At 46.0% G+C, this 17,672-nt stretch overlaps 1 protein-coding gene across 3 annotated transcripts in view; it reads right to left on the bottom strand.

Annotated features, from left to right (window-relative positions):
- Nucleotides 1-15,203, bottom strand: part of CSGALNACT1 (chondroitin sulfate N-acetylgalactosaminyltransferase 1) — a 316,104-nt gene extending 300,901 nt beyond the window's left edge. The window contains exon 1 of one of the 3 annotated variants that reach the window (XM_080660425.1): nt 15,085-15,203. The gene's annotated coding sequence lies outside the window, so the exon portion shown is untranslated. Of the gene's footprint in view, nt 1-14,494; nt 14,633-15,084 lie in introns of those variants that run through there. The other 2 variants (XM_080660423.1, XM_080660427.1) reach the window with 2 other exon arrangements.
- Nucleotides 15,204-17,672: the final 2,469 nt, after the last annotated feature.

Here is a 17,672-nt window from a genome sequence, read left to right as displayed (position 1 = left end):
AATATATTTTTTAATTAGGCTGCACTGAAGAAGTGGGAAAAGGTGAGAATGAACCACCACATGGACTTTTAGGTGATAGAGGTTTGATATCTAAAATCATTCTTTTTACCAGGAGCAGGTATAAAATGCCACTACTTACTGACTGGTTTGCTCTCCTTTCAAGCATCATTGCAACTTGCAGTTTTACCCTTTAAAGCCATTTTAAGATTCTTTAATTTAGTAAAATTAACTTTATCAGCTATATCTAGTCAGAAACGTGTTTCATGAAAAAATGCAAACTATAAATAACAAATTTTTACACATTTTTAAAAGGTTTCATAATCTTTGAGACATGACCCTTCTTAATAGCCCAATAGTGCTGAACCCTTCATCAAACTTTCATGTACTGTATTTGGTACACTGGACCCTTATGGGGGGGAGGAAAGACAAATGATCCAGAAGGCTGAGGTATGTCATAGGTAATGACCAGGCTATTACTCTGAATGATCATGCCAGGCTTGCATGGCACACTTTGCCTAATTAGACTTCACACAAGGGGGAGAAACGCTTTAATATTTAATAAGTATAATGGTGTAATAAATGTACACAAATCAGGCCTGATAAGGAATATTGCTTATTAAAGAGAGAGACAGATGGCTATGGGAAAGGTATAGTCATTAAATGTAAAATCTCACAGGCTCCAACTGTGAACACCAGCCACGTACTTTCAAATTGCCACTCCAACCCAGACACACCATGCATGATTTAGTCCCGTCCTCCCACTCAGCAGGCTATAGATACATCCGCACCATAGATTTAACAAAATAACGGGGTTTCTATAGATCAACTTTGCTGTTTCTCAAAGCTATCTTTTCCTAACCACTTTTACTGCTGTCAAAATCCCAGGGAGTCAAGATGTCCAACATCTCTTATAATCATTTCAGTTAGATAATTAGTCCTCCTTTTTATTACCCTTCAAGAACACTTAATGTGTTGGAAGCCTTCCTGAGTCTATTAAATCCAACGGCCTTCCACAGATTATGAATACATAATTTGTTTACAGGTAGCTTTTAAGAAAACACAAGGTAAGAAGACAATATTCATGAAGATAGTTTAAAACAGGCATGCTTATGACCTAAAATTTATAGCAAAAGAGATTTCTAAGGGTGGGTTATCTCTTCAGTTCTCCAAAGTCAGAATGACACTCAAATGCAAGGGTCCTAGAAGGCAATCTGCATATTTGTGAACAGCTTCTTACTGACCCTGTTGATTATTAAGTTGCTGCACTCATTCACTCCACACCTATCTTTCGAGAATCTACTACGCCTACGCACTGTGCTCTACTCCGTGGAATGCATCCAAAAAAATTTTGTAAACTAAGGTCCCTATGCTCCAGGAGTCCACGGTCTTGTCCAAGTATGACATAAAAGCAACTACAATGTCCATCGCCATGTAAGGCTTAGTTATATCTGGTACCTATGGAGGTACCAGGCAGTCCTGGGAGTAGAAGCTTTAATGGCAAACAGACCTATTTTGAAATGCTGGCTCTGCCTGCCATAGTCAAGGTACTTCAGCTATCTGAATGTCACTTCTTCAGGTATTTTTGTATGGGTTTTTAAAAAATATTCCACAAGTAAAGTGCTTCAATTAGTGCTTAGCACATAGCAGATTGCTTCCTAACTTTCTGCCGTTTCTGTATTCCCTGGAGAAAATTGGGCCTCACTTTCATTGAAAAACTCTGTATTCAACCCCTGACATAGCTGCAAGGATAACCATATCCAGTGATACCCAGATAAGATGTGGATCTTATCTCTCCTTGGGCACAAACAATCCCATTTGTGACTTGTGTCCCTAACCAAACTCCTCCAGAACTATTCTTACCAAGTGTTCCCAGAAAGATCATGGATTTGAAATGCAGAGAACAAAGGATTTCAAGTTTTAATTGACTAGCTAAATGTTTACAGATGAAGCTGAGATCGTTCAGGATCGACTTGATTCATGAAGCTTATTGCCATCATTTCCACTCTGATGTTATAAAATCAACAAGAAATAAAAACCAATCCCCTTGGCTTTGAAGTAGGTACCAAAAGCTTGCCATCCCCAGGGAAGATGTTCCACATGTCATTAAGACATAACTTGATAATAAATTCCCTACTTTGTATTTCATTCTACTGTGAGCTCCTTGAGGTCAGAAACTCCATCTTTCCATCTATATACCACTAGCACTGAGCAAAATGCTAGGCACATGGTAGGAGCTTCGTAAGCACATTCTCAACGGATTCTGAGAGCAGACAGTTGCAGAGGTGCCATCATTGTAGGGGGACCTGAAATAGCCTTCCAGGGGCTATGGTACCTAAGGCTGTTGCATGGCCCATCAAGAGCAGCATGGAACACAAGGGACTGGGGTTCCATTCCTAACAATGTCAATGCACTAAGTAGCTGGGTCATCTTACTTAAGCCACTTCACTTCTCTGGGCTTCTTTCTGTTCATTTGCAAAATATGAAGATAATTGAAGTGATCTCAAACATGCTATTATTTCTGCAAAAGACTAATGCTAGACCAAATGATCTCAAAGATATTATTTTTGTTGATGTAATCTTGCTGACCAATGGTCCTCCCATTACTTCAACAAGTCACTATCAAGACTATTGAATGAGGCCTACAAATCCTACAGAACCTAAGTGTCCCTTTCAAATGCACAATTTTGCTATTTCAAAGATTTCTAATTTATATAGATAAAATAAGTGAACCTGGCCAGCTTTATTTAAAGCTTCTCCGTTCATTCTCTGACCCTCATTCCTAAGTGATTAACAGCAGCAATAATACTTGTCTATTTCACACCTGCATGACATCTGCCCTTTCCCCCCAAATCATCAGTCACCTGTGGACACCTGGAAAAGGGGTTAAAGGAGCTGGTACCTCCCTTGTGCCTTCACCTCAGGCTGGACCATCACAAGCAGAATAAGCACCTCCCCAGGCTCTCAGACAAAGGACCAACACCCACCTCCCACCTGCCTCTCCCTGGTGAAAAGTTCAAACACCTTCTGGTCTCCCATTGGTCATCAATAAAACTCACCATTTTGCCGAAACCGGTTTGGCTCAGTGGATAGAGCGTCGGCCTGCGGACTGAAGAGTCCCGGGTTCGATTCCGGTCAAGGGCATGTACCTTGGTTGCGGGCACATCCCCAGTAGAGGGTGTGCAGGAGGCAGCTGATCGATGTTTCTCTCTCATCGATGTTTCTAACTCTCTATCCCTCTCCCTTCCTCTCTGTAAAAAATCAATAAAATATATTTAAAAAAAAAAAAAAAAAAACTCACCATTTTGTGAGGACGGGAAAGAAATTGCAGTCTGGTCATCATTGAGCAGATATTTCTACAGTTGGTTTCTGAAGCCACTGTCTTGAATTGGAGCAAAACCAAAAAGGCTATAGTTCCTGCATCTCCTCCTACCTCATTTCCATCAGAACATGAACATGAAGTCACCCTCTCTGCATAAAGGGTCTAAGGAGGTGTTCTCATGGCCTCTGTTATCCACATTAATAACAGTCCCAATGCATTCTGGTCCAGACTCATTCTCCGAGGAAGACAAAAAGGTAATTCCAGTAAAACTGGATAGATTCTCCTGAGTATGCAAGAATATTCCTGGAAAAAAGTCCTCAGGATTTTTAATTACTCCAGTGAATAAAACACTCTCTATACAGAAAAACCATTTTTGAGACAACCCAAGATGTTGAGTCAGATCCAACGAAGTAACGAGTTTTATGCTCAGATTTTGGCTTCAGCCACCATTTGGATTGATGAATCTATTAGCAGTCCATAAATTTCATTTCTTTGCATGCGAATGGCCCTTGAGTCTAAATGATTAAATTCCTACTTTAAGGATTAAGAACTTACTTATGGCACAGAGGGAGTCAGCTTTGGAATCCCCTCTCTACCCACCTAATCTCGTTCTGTAGCAATTTGTCTATACCTCCATCTGGAGGAAAGATTAAAATTTAAAAATCCTCACACTCAGCTCTCCCCTCTTATTCAGGCCCAGAAATCTATGGGACCCAGAAATCTCAGGGCCATGAGTTTAGAGAATATCATTTCGATAGCAGCCAGAGCTTGCAAGTCATAGGTACATCCAAAGCAATATCCGCCCAAAACACAAGTCTCCTCCCTTGGTCCCCATTATGTAGCCACAAATGTACTTCAATAAATCTTACTTCTATACAAATAAGATATCCAAGAGAATCTTGGGTATTTTGAGTTACTTACATCTATGGAAGCCCAAGAAGAAGTACTTATTTCCTCTCCATCTGTATACAGAGTGGATGAGAAATTAAAAAAAAAGAACAGTTACTATCCTTGGGACGGCTAATTAAAGTAGCCCAGGGACATCAGGAATTCATTCTTTAACATTAAGTCCCACTCACGATCTCACTCCCCTCAGTCCAAGGCTGTCAGCTACTAAGGGTAGCCAGGTTGGTTTTCTAGGATTGGTTTCTATACTGAAGGACCTTATCATAGGGGCATGTACACAGTGGGTGTTAAGACACATTTGATTATAATCAACTGGAATTTAAGACATTAAAAAACTACCCAAGAGTAGAATGAGAAGATTTAAGGTCCAGAGCAAACACAGACTGCTCCTCCTAGTGTTCCCAACTCACTGGGTCCTCTTCCATGCTTCCTTCCTGTGCGCCTCCGTCACAATACCAACTGGCATGTATCAAGTATTGACCACATGCTAAGCAGTTTGTGTATGTTACCTAAACCCATCTGCAAACCACCCAATAAGATACATACTATTACCCTCATTTTACAGATGAGAAAACTGGGATCTCAACAGTTAGGTAACTTGCCCGAGATCACAGTTAAAAAGTGAAGTTGTGAAGCTGGGTGAACTGACTCGAACTCCCAAGCCCACTCACGAGGTGCTGCTTCCTCATCCGATTCCTTGTTTCCCCTATTTTCTCCCTCAGAGTGCTCGGCACACATTCATTCTGCTCATCTCCCCAAAACCGTATGAACTAACTTGGATTTCATTTCAAGGGCTATTCCTTTTCCTACAAAGCTATCCTTGTGTTGTTTTCTTAACGTTTGCTTGCTCATTTCATTTTAATACACTCTACTAAGTCTATAAAATGAGCTGTTGAAAATTACAGTAACTTGCTTTAAACTGTTCCTGATTCAAGACTGATTTTAAATTTTTTACACTTTTTTTTAAACCCTGAATCAAGCTTCTCTTGCACCTGGGCAGGTTCTGTTTGCTTATTCACAGAAGGGCTGGTTTATGCCTATGTGCCAACGCATAATAAACAATGAGTCAAGGTCTCCTGCTCCCTGGCTGAGGGAGACAGCCCTGAACTGTAATGGTTTTGTAAAACCCGCATTCCCGCCCTACCACCCACAGCATCTACCCTGGACACCAAACAAGGTGGCTCATTATCATAAAACCACTAGGAACATCTCTCTAAAAACATTCTCTGATCTCACAGCCCAGCCCACTCTACAGAAATGCCAGCAGGACTCCATGCAGGGGGCCCCTTGAACCTGGCCCTCTGCCTCACTGTGAAACAGATCTGGGTGTATTTAACCAAATCTCCAGCTGAAAAAAAGTTAAAAAGGCTTATTTTCCTGATACCAGCTACCCCTTGAAGACCTAGAGTGGGCACTGGCAACAACCAATAATAATTGTGACTTGGCTCCTTGCTGAGAGAGGATGCGTTGCTTTGGGGAACACCCCACCACAGGAGACCAGGAGCTAGAAGCACACAGCGGCACCAAAGGAGGATGCGGGAGGTAAGGGGGATGCAGACCTCTTCCTAACTTTCAGCAAAGCCCACTCTGCCTCAGGCTGCACATCTGAGCCACCTGACGCCACCCGTGCCCCTCAAGAACAAGCTGTTGATATTCTCACCTTGCTCTCCACCTAGATCGCAAACTCTTTCCATTTGACTCACCTCAACCTTGGTTCCTGGCTTGTTCCAATTTCCATGAGACCTGAGTTCTTGGCTACTCCCCCAAATAGCCTCACCTTCACCCTTTAGACCCAAACCTTATTCTTCACCACAGGCACCTGTCCTGGGCTCCCAGATGCCATTGCCTCCTGGAATTCCTGCTTCTGGCCAGCCTGGGTGCCAGGCCAGTGTGATGGGGACCTTACACACTGGCACAAGCTCACATGTCACCCAACACCACTGCCAGATCTGTCTCAGCCCCAAGAGGGAGAATTAGAAAGTAATATTTTAAATGAATTCATCACAGTCTACCTTGGATCTTATATACCTTTATCTCTATCACCCCCCATAAGATTGGGATGGAGTAAGGGGAGGGAGGGGAACAGGTGAGAAGAGACAGATAAGGAAGAACAGGGCCGGAACCTTACCGCTCACCTCTCAATACGTCACTGTACGCTGCCCGCTCAGTCTGGCCCCCTGCTTCTCCTGCGTTTGCTACACATGTGACCCCAGCCCCCTCTGGCGTCCCCTCTTCTGGCCCAGCTCTGACCCGTGCATATGCCAGCACTCCAGGGGTGTCCTGATCTGCTGAAGCGCACAACGGGGTGTTGCAGAAAAGGCCCAGACACCACCTCAGGCCTCAGAGGCCGCCTCCAGTACCTGTAGTCTAGGGTCCTGTCCCAGCTCAAAGGTCATGCCGGTCAAGATGCGGTGTGTGGGGCCCAGACGTGCCCAGAGGCCATTATGGAGGCTGGGAGACGTGGAGGGCAGCCGGGCAAAGTCTGCGGTTTGGAATCATAGCAGGAGATTTTAACACCCCATTGGCACCAGTGGATAGATCTTCCAGACATAAACTCAACAAGGAATCAGCGGCCTTAAAATAACGCACTAGATCAGATGGACTTAATTGATATCTACAGAGTATTCCACCCCAAAGCAGAATATACATTCTTTTCAAGTGCACATGGAACATTTTCTAGGATAAACCACATATTAGGACACAAAACAAGTCTCAATAAATTTTAAAAGTTTGAGGAGGGAAAAAAGGTCTGCCATTGGGTGTGGTGTAGGGGTCAGGGAGCCCAGAAGAGGGCAACAGAGGAAGGTGCTGGGCCCCCTCTTGGCAGCTGGAACCTAAAGTGACCCCAATCAGCAGCTCTCTGGCTTGCAGGGGCATGAAGCCTGCGTCAGCTGTGAATGGAGGGCAATCCCAGTCTTCTTCGCACACCTGAGGCTCACCTGACACTCAGGGTCCAGCTGTTGCCAGTTGGAGGGAAGGGGGTTCCAGAGCCGCTGGCCAGCCCGTGTCATCAGCAAGTAGCTTCACCTTTGGACAAAAAGCCTCTCCCTGAAGCAGATCGTGGGGAGGTTGAGAAAGTCCTGGTTTTCTGGGTTGTGGGGTCCCTAGGCAAGTTGCTTTACATCACTGATATTTTATTTCCACACGCAGAAAGTGGAGGGGGATGGGGCAGAGACCTTGGTTGCAAGTGTGGAAGAACCTGCCTCTCCAATCCAGCTTCTGGCCTTGCATTTGCTGCCCGCCTCACTATCTCCCTCAGGCCTCAGTCCCCTCCAAAGATCCCTCCACCTCCACCTCTGCCCCACCTCTGCACTCATTCTCTCCCCCTCCAGCCAAGAACTTCTTTGCATATCAGAAAAGGAAACAAAGTAACTTTTCTCAGTTGTGGCCACTAAGAACTGTCTTGTAGTTCATGCCTTGCACCTGGGGCTGCTCAGAATAGGACAGTCATGTGTATGACTCCCCCTGAATGGGGACAAGTGGCAGATTCTTGGTGAAGTGCAGCGAGAGGCCCTCCAAAGAGCATGGGGTGAACCAGAGCCAGGGAAAGATTTCAGGTGGGTAGTACTCTCCTTTTCCTGGTTCCCCCACCCCTCATCCATGAGCATGCTTGCTGGAGGAGGAGGTGACCTCAGAGGAATGAGTGGGTAGGGATTAAGCTGAGTTCCCTATACACCTCATTCTGTTCTTACAACAGCCTTAAGGTATTACTGTCCCCCTATGTGCACAAGGAAACTAAGCCTCAAGATGTTCAATGATGGGGCCAGGACTCCCAGTCAGTAAGTGGTAGAGTTGGGATTCAACCACAGGATTGCCCAGCTCCAAAGGCTCAAATGCTGTCCCATCTACTGCAGTCTTACCCATGTCTGCAATCTCTGGAGAGTCTAGCAGAGTGCCCTAAAATATGGAGTGAAAAATAAATACAGGGTGGGGCAAAAGTAGGTTTCCAGTTGTGAGTACTCCAAATACAGAGTATGTTCTTATATTATTATTATTGTACTAGAGGCCCAGTGTACGAAATTCAGGCACTGGTAGGGTCCCTAGCGGCTGCTGGCTGCTGACCAGGGCCTCCCTCCCTTCCCCTGCTGGCCCTGCCCCCTGGTCCAACTCCCGGAAGAACTCCCGGTTGAGGGGATAATTTGCATACTATGCTTTTATTACATAGAATTATTTTCCATAAAAACAACTGTAAACCTACTTTTGCCCCATTCTGTATTTGTTAATGAATGCATGAATGGTTGATTCCAGCCTTCATACCTTAATATTCTGAAACCCACACACCTGATTTTATTCATATATTCTACTTATAACATGACTGCAACGTGCCTTGATAAGAAGTTAAATGTTGTAGGGAAATAAGTTGTACTGCGTTGTATTGTATTTTGAGCTACTAGAAAAAGCTACATATAAAAATCTATAAATAAAAAGTGCTGAAGCAGACCCACTGATAAAAATTCATTTGTCATCTTGCACCATCATGTCCAGAAATGGATACAAATATAATATTCTAAGGAAAATCGATGTTTTCACGTTTTTGTTAACCTTCAACTCTACAACAACTCTAGGCTGCCAATTCAATGAGTATTTACGCTGAAAAACAGCACAGAGGTTCTGAGCTGACTCAAAGCCCAGGTCCACCACGTATGAACTGACCTTGGGCAAGTAACTCACCTCGCTAAACCTTGTTTTTTCATCTGTAACGTGCAGATAATAGCAGTGCCGCTTCTTAAACTGACTGCAGATTAAATGAATAGCTCACGGCCCACACTCAGCAGAGCCGCTGACAGGTGGTTAAGTGCTCCATAGGTGTTAGCCATTTTTATCACGTGAAGAGGAGAACTGGAATGCAAGTGCAAGGAGAAACCCGAAATGAATCGCTTGCTTTTGCAAACGTTATTATAAGCACTGAGTTCACCTCAATCCTCTGTTCTAGATTACTGTGGTTACTAGAAAGATCTACCCTGAAAGCAATGCCTCCAATAACAATGACAATAACCAGCAGTAACATATTTCTCATTTACTATGTGCCAAGCACTTTCCTAACCACTTTCACAGGCAAGTTGTGCAGATGTCTGGTGCCACACAAGAGTGCCCAGCGGGAGGGTAGTGGGGCTGAAGTCCAGGCCACTCTCTGCTCACCACACCATGTGCCCTGAACCAGGACAGTCTACCACCAGGGGCACTGTGTGGGCTAGCAGCAGCCCTGTCTACATATGTTAACTGCTGCATTAACGTTAGCAAGTTTCTAACAAATGGGAGACAGAAGTAGAAAGTCACTTTTGAGAGAACCCAGGACCTAAGTGGAAGAACACCGTTTTAGTACAGTCACGCACCCCTTAACAATGGGGAGACGGTCTGAGAAGTTTGCATTAGGAGATCTTTGTCCTACAAACATCACACAAACCTAGATGGATAGCCTACTACTGTCACTGTATGTGCTATACTTTTATACGACTGGCAGGCCAGTAGTTCCATTTACATGAGCATCACCACAAACACGTGAGTAACTAGGATGTTACTACAGCTAGATATCACGAGGTGACAGAAATTTTTCAGCTCCATTATAATCTTACTAGAGGCCCGGTGCATGAAAATTCATGCAGTGGAGTGGGAGTCCCTCAGCCCAGCCTGCCCGCTCTCACAGTCTGGGAGCCCTCAGGGGCGGGAGTTGACCTGGCAATCAGGGGAAGGCAATGCCCCCATCATACCTCTGCTGCTGCCACTGCCGGCAGTGCAAGCCTCTGCCGGCCCTGGTTACCTGAGCCTCGGGTCGGCCCTGGGCAGCTGGGCAGCTGCCATCCGAGGCTTGCCTGCATCTCGAGCCGGCCCTGGGAGGCTGGGCAGCCACCATCCGAGGCTTGCCTGCGCCTCGGGCCGGCCTTGGGCGGCTGGGGGCTGAGGGGACTTGGGGACACCGGAGGCAGGCGCACGGAGCGGCTGGAGGGCGGGCCCGGCCGTGCCGCACGCCTGCCACTCCAGCGGGGCTGAGAGGACTTGGCGCCACCATATTGTGGCTGTGGATGCCGCCATCTTTGAGGGCATGGCAGTCAATTAGCATATTCCCTCCTTATTGTCTGTGGGAGCCACCATCTTTGTGAGGGTGTGACAGTCAATTAGCATATTCCCTCTTTATTAGATAGGATGAGACCACTGTCATATATTCAGTCTGTTGTTGACCAAAACATTGTTATGTGTCACATGACTGTAATTTCATTAACAGAGTAGATGAGTATACCCCAAAATCACCAGTGAACAACACCTATTACTAAGCTGCAACAGTGTATACCTAGGTGCCTTGGGACCCCAAAAATAGGCAGGGAACCCAGTGTTCAGTATAAATAGACAACTCCCGTCTACCCTGCTTCCTGCTTTCCTTTTCCGCCATCAACTCAAATGTCCCTGTGTGCGAAAATAAAACAAAGCACCAGACATGACCCCGGGATAACCAGATGTATGTTTCGCATTGTCTGAAAACAACAACAAACATTACCTGTGAGGCAACGTCATAGTTCACTAAGTGAGAGGTTCAACGTTTCATTGCAAATTCTAGAGAACAGTCCATCCAGGAGGCACCTCCCAAGTGCAGGTTCCTAAAAATGACTCCCGTGTATAAAGACTCGTTCATTTCCAACCACCTAGCACATCCATAATCTTGGTCAGCTCAAGGGCTCTTGTCCAAACTGAAACGCCTTGTTCTGCATACAGCTTTATACATTTTGGCTTAGACTCAGCTTCATTCTGGGAAGAAGAGAAGCAGGGAGGCGCCACAGCCTTCACTAGCCAGAGGTTTGAGGGCAAAAGCAATATTCTTCCTGTTATACAGAAGCATTACTTTGTGCAAACGAGATCTGTGTCATTTTTAATATGCTCAGAATCCTGAAAATAATCCAAAAACGTTAGCTTAATCAGAGGGAAGTGGTAATAAAAATGATCTGCAACCTTCACACACAAGATATTTCTCTTACCCGGTTCCCTAAAGCATACTGATCTAGACCGGGATAGAAAAACAGCAAAAATCAGATCGCCTTGTTTTACAAGACCCTATCATGTGAAAATCAGAATTGGAGGCCTGATAACGCTCTGAACTCAGAGGCGTTCTGCTAAGAGAAGAAACCCCATGATAAGAGTATGGGCCTGCAGCGCACTGAACTCTTCTCTAACTGTTCATTTTACTTTAGAGATGAATGGTGTTCAGTTTGTCGCTGTAATTAAATTTCACTGAAAATAGAGTATTCCCTTACTCATTTGCAAATGATATGGCAGTATTTTCAGTAGTAATGTTTGCTTGCATACATTGTTAGTACTTTTCCTACCGAATAGCCAGTTGTAGCTGATAAATAAAAGCACCAACACACCGTAAAGTTGTTCCATGGTCTCAAGACTAACTTCATTCAACTCAGACTTTAGAAATAAGAGGTTTTTTCGAAAACTCACAGAAGAAACATGCCTCTCAATGATGCATCTTGGAATATAATATAACATACTTTTTAAAGGTAGAGTTTAATGTGGTCCCCTCATAAAAAATAAAATGTTCCAGGAACTTCCATTGACCAGATAAGATTCCTTTTTACCTACAATGAAGCTCTATTGTTGTTGTTGCTAGGAAATAAAGCCATTTTAAAAGATAAAAATAAACTCCACCAAAGACATCCCCCCCAAAAAAAAACACACCTTGAAAATACTAGATCAAAATCCTATATTTGATTTTTAGAAAGTTTTAAAAAATCATATATTTGAACAGAAGGGTGTGCAAAGTAAAAAGCCCAATTCTCCAATCTCCTTTAAGCCTTTACATCTAAAGTTATTCCAAAGGGTACCGAATCTGTCATTTAAGACTGCTTTCATTTAGTGTTAGGCCTTTGGTAATGCTTTTCACACAAGGTTGCTCTTTTCTAATAAAGTATTCCGTGTCAAGAAGCCAGGAAGTTAAAGTCCTTTGCTACCTTACAGAACAGAATAATAGCCATAACTGCCAGCCTGGGGTGATACACGAGGCAGAGGAGGCCCCTAGTGGTGAAGCCACGGCTCCAACCTGGCCTTAACCGTTTTATAAGACTGCTTCATCACAGGGCAAAATCAATAGGTAATAAAGTCTATCTGAGCTTTGCTTCTCTAATAACCTCTATTAGCCCTAAAATATAGTATGGCTATCATTTAGAATCCCAAGGTCCTTTCATCTGGAATAAAAATAAAAAAATAAAAAAGCTGTGACCTGCAGAATAACTCCATTATGTTCTATATTTCAAATCAACAAATATTTATTAAGCCCTGACGCCCTGCCAGGCACTGAGCTGGGCAAGGAGATGGGGTAAATAGGAGAGATGAGCACCCTCACAGGGTGTCCTGTTACTTCTTTTCCAGTGTAATAACATCACATTAAGGACAGAGCAAGGACAATATGAAGATTAGGAAGTACGATTCATCATCATAGGACCCTATGACCGATTCTCACCAACAGGAAAAACCTGAAGGATCCCCCACACCAACCTCAAAGTATCAGCTCCTCACTTTCAAACACCTATAGAGGGCAGCATCTGAGGTTTTTCAACAAATGGAAATTGAATGGATGAATGAAAAGTAAGATTGCAAAGAAAAAGGAATTTTAAATTAAAAAAAAAAAATGTTGAAATAGGCCAGAATTGGGGATTCCTAAAAGTAAAGGAAGACAAAAGACCAGAGGCAGCATTGACGAAGCTCTTACTGTGCTCCAGCCACTGGACTAAGTTTCTAAATGTTATTTCATTTTGCACGGCATCTCCATACGGGGAGGAATGGTACTGGCATTTTACCACGTAGGAAAACAAGGCTGGAGAAGGATAAGTGACTCGCCCTTGGTCATACAGTTAATAAATGGCAGAGGCCACTTGCAACCCAGGTATCTGGGATGGCAGAGCAAATGCTCGCTTCAGTGCATCCAAATGTTTGACACTTTGCTTTGAACCCCAGCAATACAGTTTGCAAGCAGACATATGAGATTTGGAACACAACGATGAACAATACTGTGTAATTTAGAGCACATATCGCATGGTAGTTCAATACAGAGAAAGTATGAAATAGATCCTGGGTTCCTACAATGGGTATGGATGGCCTTCCCTTGCTTTCCAGGAACTGCCATTCTGTGGGTACACAGCCCACAATCCCATTTCCTATTCCGCACTTACACGCTTTCAGGTCCCTTGTTGTGACTAAGGCTTTCATTTTTGCTTTATGCTTCTAATTCCAATTGAGAGACTTTTCTCCTTCCAATTAGCAACATGACAACACTGCACAGGACTTATTAATGTTCGTTGTTACAAGTAACAGGATTGATAATTATGACTTTCTTGTATGAACACGGTTAGCAAAATCCAAGAAATCTGGAAGAATTACATTTAAGTGTCTAGTAAAAAAAGGTGTGAAGGAACAGTTATTTTTAGACCCATCTAATGACATTTACGTAAAAATACTCTGAGGCTTTGATATCAGAATAAAAGTGGAGTTTGCGAAATAACCATTCTATGACTTCATAGTGTTTACTGTTTCAGCATGCACAGTGCTGTTAAAATCTTCTCTCCCATCACTCTTTGCTCATCGATGAAAAGATAACTTCGAAATCACTGACGGTGGTGCAGGTGCAGGAAGTGTCGCCGAAACAACAACTTTGCCTTCTCTTTGTACAGCTTCCCTCCTCCTTCCCGCCCTGCGAACCCCGGTACCCCCAAACCATGCCCTGAAATAGCTTCTAGCGGCTGACCTGACAAAAATACTTCCTCAGGGCATCCTCGGTCGCGGAGACCGGGGTCCGGGTCCTAGGCAAGAGAGCACGCTGCCCACCCGCCACCCTCGCACGCCCCCTCCACCCTCTCCATCGCAGCAGAAATAGCACCCCAATCCCGCAAAGTAGCCCCGCGGGCACGTGCCAAGGCTACTTTTTAGTGGGTGTAGGAGAAAGTCATTAAGCAGCTACAGGCCACTAGAAAGGCTGGTGACGCCAGGTGACACTCGGCGGGTCACAGCCCAGACCCTCCCTGGGAGCCTCCCAGCGCATCCCCGCCCGACCCCCGAAGGCGTAGCGCCCTCCCAGGCGAGCCGCCCGAGCCCCACGGCGCCGAGTCCCCTCCGCTTGCCTAAGCCCGCAGCCCAGCGGGCAGGACGGCGGGAGGCCGGGCGCCGCACCACCCTCCGGGCTGCACAGCCTCCCCGAGGTCGCGGGCTGGAGAGCGCCAGGAAGCCGCACCGCCGCCCCCACGCGTGCCACACCCGGCCGGCCGGGGAGGGGACCCCACTCACCCCGAGGCTCCCCCGGGCTGCCCCGCCGACTCCCGCTGCTCCCGCGCCGCCGAACTTTCCCTCCTGCGCGGCCGCCGCGGGCTCGGCTCCACCTCCCGCTCCGGCAGCCGCGGAGCCTCCGGGGACCCTGGGGGCGGGGAGCGGCGGCGGCGGGCGGGCTGAACCGCGGCCGAGCCCCAGCGCTCGCGCCGGTAGAGGCCCCGGGGCCGCGAGCCCGCGCTGGGCTGCGCCCACCCGCTCCCCCAGCGCCCCTCTGCAGTGCGTCCCTCTGCCCGGTCGGAGCGGGGCGCCCTGGCGGAGTCTGTCCGCCCTCTGACCGGGGCGCGGAGACCGGGTCCCCTGCAGGTGGGCGGCTTTGCACGTGACTGGTCACTGAGATCCAGCAAAGTTGAGGGAAGCGGCTAAGACACTGGTGCGCGGCCAGCGTCCCAGGAGAGGGTGGCCGGGTGTCTATTCCAGTATATGGTCCTTCCTCTTTCAGGACCGAGTTCCCCAGGCTCCCTCCCTTCCCGCTCCAGCCCGTTTCCTTAACCCTCGCTGGGCTGCCCTCCCCTCCAAGGACGGACTTACGGAAACTTTGTAAATTGTACCTTGGAGAACAGATTCTGTAGTCAGTTATAACGCCTTCACTACAGAGCTTTTATTTACCGCGAAGGTTGGAACCCCTTTAGCCCTAAGACCCCATCACCGTGGGGAAGTGATGTCTGCAGGGATCCTTGACGGCCACTGGGAGGCCCAGGAGAGGAAGCGGGGGAAGGATGGAAAACAAGCAAGTAGGGTATTGAGTAATAAAAGCCACCCACAAACACAGGCACAGGCACAGGCACAGGCACAGGCACAGACCCGCGGGGGCCTCAGGTGCCTTTATGTGTAAGTGCTCCAGCACCTCTCTGCGGGAGAGGGAGTGTGGAAGTGTCATGATCCCCAGTTCTCGCATCATGAAGGGGACTCGGGAGGAATCAGAGTTAGATAGAAGAGGTCAGCCCTCCACCTCTGCAGAAGCAACTGGCAGAGGCTCCTCGGCTGAGCCATAGCAGAACCAGAGGTAGAAACCAGTCCTGTGATGCCTGGTGCAGTGCTCCTTCTACTGCCTGGCCATGGAAATGCTCTAAGGCCCCGTCTGGCACCAGACTTCAGGTGGGCACGTGGTAGGAGTCCGGAGGCAATAGGCAGTCCTGACGCAGCCAGTAAGCCGTTACTTACCCGCGGGAACATCCTTGCTTCCTACCAACTCCCCAGCCCACCTGGGCTCATCCCCCTTCCAAACCAGGCTGCCCTGGGACCTCGGGTGGCCCTGTCCCCACCCCCACACACCTGGATGAGGTAGTTAATCAGTCTTGTGACATGAAATCCTCACAGCAACTCAGTTGGAATTTGGGGGAAGAGGGAAGAAGCTGGTGTTTACCAAGTGAATGAAAAATACATCTGTTCTGTTACTACCCCCAAAATGTTTCATGGTAACGGGGGTCATAAATAAATAATTAATCCAGCATCCACATATATGTAGGAACAAGTCATTGGCCAAGGTTCCTCCATACATCATCTCACAGCAGCCTGATGGGGCAAATCATGTGACAATCCCTATTGTGCAGATGGAAGGGCCACATGCAGGTTGGGGTTAGTGACGAGCTGTGTAAAGGTTCGAGCCTACACAATCGAGTACTCTCTGGGTAAACAAGTAACCCCTTCAAATATTTCCACCTGTCACCAAAACATTCCCACTCCTCCATGTATGGATGGGTAGGTTATTTTTTATTTTATTTTTTATTTTATTGATTTTTTACAGAGAGGAAGGGAGAGGGATAGAGAGTTAGAAACATCGATGATAGAGAAACATCGATCAGCTGCCTCCTGCACACCCCCTACTGGGGATGTGCCCGCAACCAAGGTACATGCCCTTGACCAGAATCGAACCTGGGACCTTTCAGTCCACAGGCTGACGCTCTATCTACTGAGCCAAACCAGTTTCGGCAGGATAGGTAGGTTGTTAAAGCACTGGTTTTCTTTCCTCTCCTGAGGTATCTCCCATCACTGTTCAGTGACATCGCCCTAATTTCTACATAATAGAGTTTAATTAGGGAATCTGGTTTGAAAGGCAGGCCAGGGACTTGAGTAGGGGCACATGCCAGTAGGTAGACTCAGATTCTAGGTTCATGAGGGAAGGTAAAGAGGTTGCAGCATGTCTATTGCTGTCATCTAGACCAGTGGTCGGCAAACTCATTAGTCGACAGAGCCAAATATCAACAGTACAACGATGGAAATTTCCTTTGAGAGCCAAATTTTTTAAACTTAAACTCTATAGGTAGGTACATTGTTATTAACTTAATTAGGGTACTCCTTCAATCGCACTGTACGTGCATGCCCACACGTGGTATTTTGTGTAAGAGCCACACTCAAGGGGCCAAAGAGCCGCCTGTAGCTCGCGAGCCGCGGTTTGCCGACCACTGATCTAGAAGAAAAGGGGAGATCATCTCAGGATTAATCAACATTTCCTTTAGGGGCTTGTAACGAACTTTTCAGTTAGGATACTAATATATCAGCATAGCAATATCAATATGTGGCATATCAGTATACATCAATATATATTGAGTCCTAAAGCCAGTGCTAGCTAAAGAGTTTGGTGCCTCTAGGTACATCTTGGCAATAATTAGTACATGAAAAAATAAGGCAGTTGAAAAGGTGATAAAATTACGAACACAGTAGATATTATTTGGATTATTTTGGAGGCCCTCATTATGAAGCAGTGTCAGCCATTCTGAGGCTCCATCATTAAAAGAAACAGCAATGTATGAGGGGACAAGACCAACCTCCTTAACTCTGCAGGTCCCCTTCCAAAACAATGCCTACCAGAATAGTGACAATGAAACCTGTAAAAGATAGGGTTCCTTTACACTTCAAAGACCAAAGGACTAGAAAAACTGGGTTGAACACCAAATCCAGACATTAAAAAAACAATTTTCAAGGCTTACTACAAAAAAAAAGTTTTCTACATGGACTTTAGCTTTTAGATACAGTGTCATTATGTAGTTATACCTTTTTCATAACCATCATGATTTAGGAATCAGAATATGTTATTTGAATTTTTAAGCACATTATATGGGGCTGGTAATGTGGTAACAGTAAAGAATAAATAGAGCCCTACACGGTTTGGCTCGGCAGATAGAGCAACGGCCTGCAG

The sequence above is a fragment of the Plecotus auritus genome (genome assembly GCF_963455305.1).
Source record: "Plecotus auritus genome assembly, chromosome: 3".
In the NCBI taxonomy this organism is placed as follows: Eukaryota; Metazoa; Chordata; class Mammalia; order Chiroptera; family Vespertilionidae; genus Plecotus; species Plecotus auritus.
The sequence above is the reverse complement of the archived record's forward strand: the minus strand, read 5'-3'. Positions and strand labels throughout refer to the sequence as shown.